Genomic DNA, 9,419 nt, shown 5'->3' on the forward strand with positions numbered 1-9,419 from the left:
GGGCAAACAAACATGCCCCCAAGCTATGGGTTTCCCTGCTATAATGCCACCAGACCTGGCTGGCATAGCGTAAGGCTGATATTGGACTTTTCAAGGGGACCCTTTGCTTTTTGTCCCATCAACTTTGCCGATACCAGTCTTGGCTGGCAGCAGTAGAGCTGGTTTGGCTATTTGATGGCGGATGGGGATGGAGCGGTGGGGCAAAGTCTGTGCTGGTGAACATTTCCCCACCTAACTTATGCCCAAATCAGTTGATTATTGATGATTCTTTGGTTCATTTATTTTTTAAATAAAAGCTTTGTATAGGCATTGCACTTCCAGCATAGACATACTGTTCCTAATGCCTTTCCTTTTTATTAGAGAGATTTCATTGTTCACAAGATTTACTACACATTTTTGCTACTAACACCTTTTACTTAATTATAATTTAAGTATTTTCTGTATTGTGACTTATAATGTCTTCTTTAGTAGTATTATGTAGAAAGAACAACCGAATTAACACCTTTTCGCTGATGTTCTGGTTATAAATTAGGTAATGAAAGTGGAAAGAAGAAATACAAGACGTGTTCAGCATATTTTAGGTCACATGTAAATTTGATGTTTTACTGGTAGTAAATAGCTGAAACAATGTTAGACGCTGTCACTAGAGCCCCTGGCTATTTTAACACTTCCTTTTGCAAACTTTTTTTTTCTTTTACTTGATTGATAGAAAAGTATTTGGCATACTTAACCCAATACAAGCATAGCCTTAATAAACTGTCACTTTCAAATTATGTTGTGTGTGTTTGTGTGTGCGTGTGTGTGTGCGTGTGTGTGTGTGCGTGTGCACAGTAGTAGTGACTAAGAATGTGGTTAGCTTAGTAGTGGGAAAGGGCTTTGGGTAGCTTTTGATAACCTTGCAGCACCCATGATAAGGGAAGTGTAAAAAAAATAATAAAAGCTCTATTCAGAAGCATCTATAAATAGTTAAACTGAGATGAACTCTAACTTCCCCAATACTAACAGAAGTGAAAGATTAAATGTCCTCTGGTCCACAGTCTGATTTTAGTGATTCTCACACAGCACTTTAGTGTGGAGTTAGAATAAACCAGATGACCATTTTGTTTCTGAGAAGACCCAGTCTCACACTTGTAAGTCAGGACCAGTCTGGGGAAATATCCTCCCACTGCCTCAAGCAGAAACTGTTTCTTCAGTGTCTCTTTTAATCCCCCAGCAAAACCTATTTTAACACCTTCCCCAATAAAGTGCTCTCAAACCCATCCTGTCCAAACATAAATGTCCAAGCAGGGCTCAGGTTAATACTTTTGTTTCCTCTTTCCAGGGTGCAGACATAACCATGATGTGGGGAGGGGGGTATGGGGGGGAACGATACTCTCACATATTATAATGGGCCATAGAAATTTCTTCTTAAGCAGAACTTTATTGAACAATTTGTGTGCCAACAACTTCTATGAAGACCAACTGAAGGCATTTTACACAGCACATCTCCTGTCTGCTCCATGACTTTTACAAGGAGTTTGGAAATGCCCCATATATAATTGTCTCTGAGGTGTCTCTTATTTCCTATATTTCCCTAAATGCCATGATAACAAAAATTGCATTGCTCCTACACCCTGTGCAACTGCAATGTACAATGCCAGTATATACTGTTCTGCAAACCATATAGCAGGTAACGGGGAACCATTGGATAGGAGAGGAGACAAAAAGGACAAAGGGCAATTGACGTTCGGATATTTATTTTTAAAAGTGAGCACTGAAAGAGAGTCAGGTTCCATTAGTGTTGAATTAGTGCACATTATATAGCACCTATGTTTTTGTATAACAGTCATTGGGCCTCATTTATCCATAGTCACTTTACCACTTGTGCTACTCCCGACCCAGCTTCCCTCTGTGGTGTCTTAATGAGCTTCATGCTGTGATCACCCACAGACCAAGGTATTAATTCTGGTGTTCTCTTTCTCCCTGAGCAAGAAATGAAGTGCAAAAGGGACCACCAACCAGCTCATTACAGTAAGTGAGTTAGGGAAGGGCAGGGGACCTAGAAACCTCATTCAAAAATTTGCTACGGGGTCTCCAAAGTTCTAGTTACACCAATGATAATAGTCATGATTATCCTACAGGAGGTACTACCTTTGCATACCTGATCCTTATAGAATGTTACTTGTGTTGCTCACTAGGCCAAATGTTGCCAACATTTTCTTGCCCAATTTATACCAAGCACCATAAATTTCTTATGATTAGTATTTTGTCAAAAGGCTGATCCTTATTATCTAAGGGAAATAGGTTGGAATTCTATTTTCTATACAAAATGAATAGCTTGTGTTCCAAATCAAGTTCAATATAAACTCTAGAATCTGAGAACATACTCACACTGTCAAAGTAATATGGAAAATGCAGCTCTCGCAAAAAAGAGAGATTATTAAATGAAATCAGATTGTAGTAAAACAATATCTATGCACCAAATTCCGGAACATATAAATAAAGTAGATTAATGTAATGTAAAAAATAAATCGGGGGACCGAACTTGTTATAGGCTATATGCACTTTTTAAACCCACTACTGTAGGAGCAAGTATGCACTCTCAACACAAACATGATCATTTGAATAATTATTGTTTTGCACAATACTCACCAATTACATTAGAGTAAGAACGATATACAGTGAAAACCACAGACAGTGAACAAATAGAAACAGTAAAACACATTAGACTGATCAGCCTTATGACTAAAACATAGAGGCCCTGATTCATTAACGAAAGTAAAGCCAAAAACGAGTAACTTTGCACCTTGGCAAAACCATGTTGCATTGGAGGTGGAGGTAAAGTTAAAATGTCATGGCAGATTTATAGTTGAAATATCATGTACTAGATCAACTTTAAATTTCAGTCTAAGTATAAAGTATTTTTGTGCTAAATGAAAAAACAGCCAGTATTTAACTTATGTGCAAAATAATAAACTAATTTGCACCCCTTGCATTGCAACATGGTTTGTCCAGGAGAAAACTTTTTTTTTTTGCCTTAATTCCCTTAATAAATCAGGCCCATATAGTGCATCTCCATGCCCAACCACATAGCCTCATAATGACACCATATAGCCACAATCCCACATATGCTGTTATATGTGCCATTTTATAGTTTCTTATGCCACCATGCCTCATACAACTTACTTACCACTTGTTTTCACAGTACTACCACTTGTGATTTCTGCTCTTATTGTCTGACTCCTGGAGATGTTTCTGGAGGCAGAAGTTTCCCAGTGACCTCTGGTAACCCTAACCTTTGCTCTCTTCCATCCCTGTTTCCTTCTTCCCGCATGCTCTTTACAAATAGTATAACATTTAGCCATTTACATTTAAGCAAACAGTATTTTATAGTTTTTAACATATTTTGTTTTAACTGAAAGCTGTGAACCTGAATATTGAATTTAAACTTTGAACCACAAACTCAAATTGAACCAGCTGAAAAATCCTGATCATACCGCAATCAAGTTTAGGCCCTTAAACTGGTTATATTCAATCAAATTTTGAACCGTTTGAATCATTTGAGCATCTCTATTATAAAATCACACACACACTTCTTTATCTTACAGTGACTACAGAGAAAAATGTTTATAAAGAACAATTTACCTATTTAGAGTATAACGATAACCAGAGCAATTGCTTATTTTAATCGGCGGACAGATCATATATATGTGTTATTTTCAGAAAATATGTTACTCATAAAATAATTCTATGACTAACATAATCCACTATATTTGTTTTTATTCTACACTAAATAATAATTTCTAACACTCAGATTATTTATATTGCTATACTTATTTTCAGCATCTAGCTGGAGTTTAAATAAATTATCTGAGATAATACTATATAAACATGCTTTATGTTTACATTTTTATTTGAGATAACGTTGTCTGTAGTTAAACAGTTATTTAGTAGTAATGTTATTTTTCTTAGATAAACTTGGGCACTTCTGAATGTTTAAATAGGAATAATTCTTTGCTGTGAATCACAACTGGTGGATATAATAAGGACCCCAATTGAATAATGAAAAAGTTATCCAGTGCTAGTAACCCGGGACTCCCACTCCCGCTGTTTCAATGAAGTCTCTGTCCCCACAGTTGACCTTGACAGTGGTTGATTAATGATGCATTTGGCCCATGTATGAATCTTTGTCAAATTATATATTGCATACTTAACTTGTAGCATATGAAAAATATTGATGCTGTCAAGTAAAACAGTTGCTGCGTCTCCTACATAAACCTATATCTTGTCCAACAAAAACACTCAAAAAGTAACATTGTGGTCTTAGTCAAATAAATACTGGTCAGGAAATAAGCAATTTATTGGAGCTGGGAGGTAATTTATTCTTTCTGTTTCCAGAGAGGGATAGCTGAAGTTCAGTAAAAATCTACTCTAATAAATGGAACGAGGATTTGTATGCTTAGTGATTTCTTGCTGTAGTACCCATGTGTGTAGTCTGTATTACACGGATACACTGTTTGAAACAAATGTCATATTTTGCATTTATTAAGCTAATTCATTTAAAATTTTAGAACTGGATATATATGCACTGATTATCGCAATGCGCAAACAGGGGTATATTTACTAAACTATAGGTTTGAAAAAGTGGAGATGTTGCCTATAGCAACCAATCAGATTTTATCTGTCATTTTGTAGAATGTACTAAGTAAATGATAAATAGAATCTTATTGGTTGCTATAGGCAACATCTCCACTTCTTCAACTCCACAGTGTTATAATGATTATTTTAAAATATTTAAATGGACCCACGTTTTGATTTATTTTGCTTTCTCCTTTAGGGGAAGGAGAATGCAAAATAGGCAGATGCAGGTACAGTGATAGTTATTGATACAGCCGGTGACAAATACAGCACTAGACAAATACAGTGTATGTCCTACGGCAGAGGAGCGTAATTACTACATATTCCCTGCTTGCCTATGCCGTCCTCACAGGGGGTCATTTACAACTGAATGCTGCAAAGCTAATGAACAGTTTTTCTTTGCTGGGATTTCAGATGGCTGCTTGTTCACAGCTGCACTTTGCATTGCACCATAATGCATGGTTTGAAACCACAAGACAGCATCATTTATAAGAGATGTTTGTTCTGGATGGTAGGAAGACTAGGACCTAAGCTTTCCTAATCATGTAGGCGCAATTATATGATTGATAAATTCCAAAATATTAAAGATAATTCTGTGACACCATAGCCAATAACAAATGGCCTGATATTTCTCTGTGTGGCACATAATCAAGCATGAAGCCAGGAATAATCTAATATTGATCAGATGTTTATTGGGCATATTGGTAAATGCAGTTGAAAGGTAGAGAAATGTCCACTATGTTCATCTTTTGCAGGAACAGGCCATGGTCTTGCCCGGCACTCTCAAAGAACATCAAAATATACCAGACTTTAATATGCAAACAAGATCTTTAAATACAGTACAAATTGTTGGAGAGCCTAAGAGCTTAGGCCTGGATTTCCCATTTTTTCATCCCTATGACATTTTTGCTATATTTCCCCCCTCACCACGTAGCTCCAAAATTCAGTATCTCAACTACTCCATCTTTCATACTCTTATTCTTTGTTCCAATAATATCTAAATTAGGCTAAAACAGGAAGAAATCAGAAAAAGGTTCAAAATGGTGGGGGAACTACTGGGGTGAGAGGCAGAACTTTTACACCCCAGACACAGGAATACAGAGGAATAACTGTGCAATGAGGGACATATGCACTTGACATTGCACTAAGTTCAATTCTAAATATGCTTAGAAGACAAGCTGGTGTTTATAATTCACAATTTGGTCATAAATGACCTTGCAGGATGTGTAAATAATACACTACATAGTCACCACATAAATGCAATGTATAGTAGGCATTTGTATATTTTATTATCTATTATATCATTTATATGTTGTGTAATGTGTATTACAAATTATGTCTAATCTTTATTTTGTGAACTCCACAAATATGCTTTTTTCATTCAATGTTTATATTGTTTATAGCTTATGTAACCAACGGTGCTTATGTACAATAAATACAATGCCAAGAACAAAGATTCTTTCCCAAACACAATTTTCTGATTCATTCCAATTTCCATTTGAAGATACCATTTAGTACATTGTAGTGAAAACTGACTGCTGTGTTTGCATTGCAGTAATTATATACACATTAGAAATGAAAAGAACACTTGCTTTCTAAAGAGCAGATCTTTGTTTTGCTATGCAGTTTTACTAACAGGCTAACTTCCATATACTCCTCCAGTATTGTCAGTATGTGCAAACGTCTATATGCCTCTGTGAAGCTTATACTAAACTTCCCCCACAAAAAATAGATCCATTGACCAATTAATTTTAAATTAGATTCAATACAGTATGTTGTGAAATAATGAACTAATTTGCAAATTTTCAACTACAGCAGCAATATCAATTCAAGTAAACGTGATTCGCATATTTCCTTTTTCTATAGTTTAAATGGTATAAACTAAGTAATAAAGCTAAAAATGGAAAAATGTGTGAGAATTGCTTGTCTTTTATGTTGAATAATTTATCAGTGTAAATGATAAGGATATTTAGAAGCTACTGTGATGTTATGTGTGTATAGAGCTAGTAGGCTTCAGGTGAGTGGTTTAAATTAGGACAAGAAGGACTTAATGCAGAGTTAAACATATGCCCCTTGGCGTAGTGTAGATTTCACCCTGCACATGCCCACAAAAAAACCTTCAAGTGGCTACCCTTATGCAGAGCTGCACACATCCACACTGGCACCAAAAGAGGCGCGGCGCAGGGGGGATGGGACATTTTAAAATAGGCCGAGTACAGTAAGGGCGTGTTCATGGAACTGTATTAATAACTGCAGCATTTTGCAGCCATATTATTTGCACCAATTCTTATGTACACTGCTGCTGCTGATCTAGATAACCACTTCTGATTGGTTGTTGCAATTTCACCTCTGAACCTGATTGGTGCTTTCTTCATTGCTCGTACATATATTATAGTATTTTGTGTGTGTATTTCAAAAAAATGTTTTGTTACATGCACGAGAAGGAAGTATATACTGTATATGCTGTATTATATGAAGTCTAAGAGCAATTGTGTTTTTCCCTATGAAAACAAATGTTTACAAGTTGTATTGCTTACAATCTGATTTCATGTATGTGTGTGTTGGACAGTGGATGTACACCTGGCGTAAACCTTACTCATATGCTACAGATGCAGTGCTGGACGCATCTGTGCAAAATTTTTGGGATGTAAATTACACCCAGGTTGCGTCCAGTTGTACCCAGAATTGCTAATGTTCTACATTATTGCAGTTTTATTGTATTGATTGCAAGCTCTTGGGAGCAAAACTCACTTTCTGTCTGTTTTAATGTATGTATCTGTAATGTTGTCATTGTGTATTTTTATGTGGTGGTGTACCTGCTCATTATAGGTAATTTCCAAAGATGCAAAATTAAAGAAACGAAGAAATGCCTATTTTGCATGACTGCTGATTTTGCATGGAAGTGTGCAGATTAGCGCATCAAGTTGGCAGCGACAAAAGTTTGGACATTCCATTCTAAATGCGAACTAAGTGCACTCATGCACATTCTATTGCATTCACATGCGAAAATGAGCATTTGTTTTGTGGAATGAGATACTTAAATGAGCTTTAGGGGAGGAGAGAGCCCATTTGCGGGAGCATTGCTATGTTAAATTGTGGTCACAAAACTTTTACTAAAACTCTTGACTTTATTTCTACAGATGCTTGCAGGTGGCGGAAATCCAGTCTAATTTTAAATGGGACACCTTTCAGTACCTTACATTCTAAATGGCATTTATTGTACAACTCTAATAATGTAATAAAAATATTGACATATATTATTCAAAAGGTGGAATGGGTGTGGACACCAATGTATGCTCTAGGTGAACAATTAGGTACATTTGTGCAAAATGGAATGCCCTACGGACCCGCATTTTTAGGCATTTAAAGAGGAATTAAATTCTTGGTGGTGTGCCGTGGAGTACCTCCGGAACAGTCCAAAAAGGCACTCTACAGTGATGTATTTTTGCCAATTCTTCCTTACCCCCCATAGAAGTGTTCCGCAGTACCCGGAAATAGTAGATTGTCAAATCGAGAGAGGCGAGAAGCACTGTCGGAGCTTCTCACACATTTGAGTTCCCCCTTAGATTTCAACTGTTTGTGAAATGTTTGGTAAATGCAAAGCATCCTTTATATGTATCCTGTGCTCTTAAGCAAAGATTACAAACCTCTCATGTAACGTTGAAACCTGTTTTCAGATAAATAGAGACCGATCATATTTTTATTTTAATAAGTGAAAATGGAACTAGGACAGGGTTCCAAACAATAAAAACTTGCAGGGACTTAAACAGCATTTTTTTTAAGTTAGGATCTTGTACCTGGAGCACAAGGCAGTGCCTCTCCCTGAATTGTTATGCAAAATAAGTGCAACATAGAGCTTTGCAGAAACATAGCCTCAGGGCTTATTGTCCTCATTGTCCAAATAGTGATTACTTTGAGAAGCGGGTAAGAATGCTAGCTACCTGCTGTTCATGTTACTAATAAATAAAGGTAAACGGATTCAGATGGAACATTTTATGATACATATAAATATTTTAATAAATTGGGTCACTTCTTTAGTTTGCAGGGGACACAAGGAGGAAGGGAACCAGATATCTACATCCTTGTCCTCTGTGTGACAGATGAGGTTGTGTAGAAAAACAATGATTCATGAGGGCAGGTGATTTTATACCACTTGACCTACTGTGACATTTGCATAGGTTGGGGTTGCCAGCTATTCAGAGGTGACAGCACTGCATAGCAAACAGTCTTTGAAAAGGTGGAGATGCAGCTTTGTTTGCATTAGAAAACCCAGGTCAGATTTTCATGGAAATTGAGCCCTGAAATTAAAAATTGTCATTAGTATTCGGAATGATGACTATGTAGATTTATAATTATATCTACTTATGCCAAATATAAACAGATGTTATTTTTTTTAATCTAGGACGAAGTTTAAGTGGTCTATTTATTAATAGGTGAATAGCCCTAGATCCAACACAAATAGGAGTGTTTGTCAGATTTAGGGTTTCTCCCTATTTAACAAAGTCCCCAGGCTGGAGAAGACTATAGCTGGTCACCGCTGACAGTAGCCTTCGCTGGGGGCTATCAGCGAAGCTTCTCCATGCAAAACACTACTGTATTGGTATTAGTACCAGCGCTGTACTCCTTATCGCTATCATCATCTCAGGATGACGATAGTCTGGGTAATGAAATAGGCAAAAAAAAAATTATTATTTATAGCATTTTTTCATTTTTTTTTTCTTTTTTTTATTCCTTTTTGTTTCATATAACTTTATTTTTTTTTTTCTTGAATCTGGACCTGGAAGCCCAAGTCTGGTCTTCCA

This window comes from Mixophyes fleayi, chromosome 1, assembly GCF_038048845.1.
Source record: "Mixophyes fleayi isolate aMixFle1 chromosome 1, aMixFle1.hap1, whole genome shotgun sequence".
In the NCBI taxonomy this organism is placed as follows: Eukaryota; Metazoa; Chordata; class Amphibia; order Anura; family Limnodynastidae; genus Mixophyes; species Mixophyes fleayi.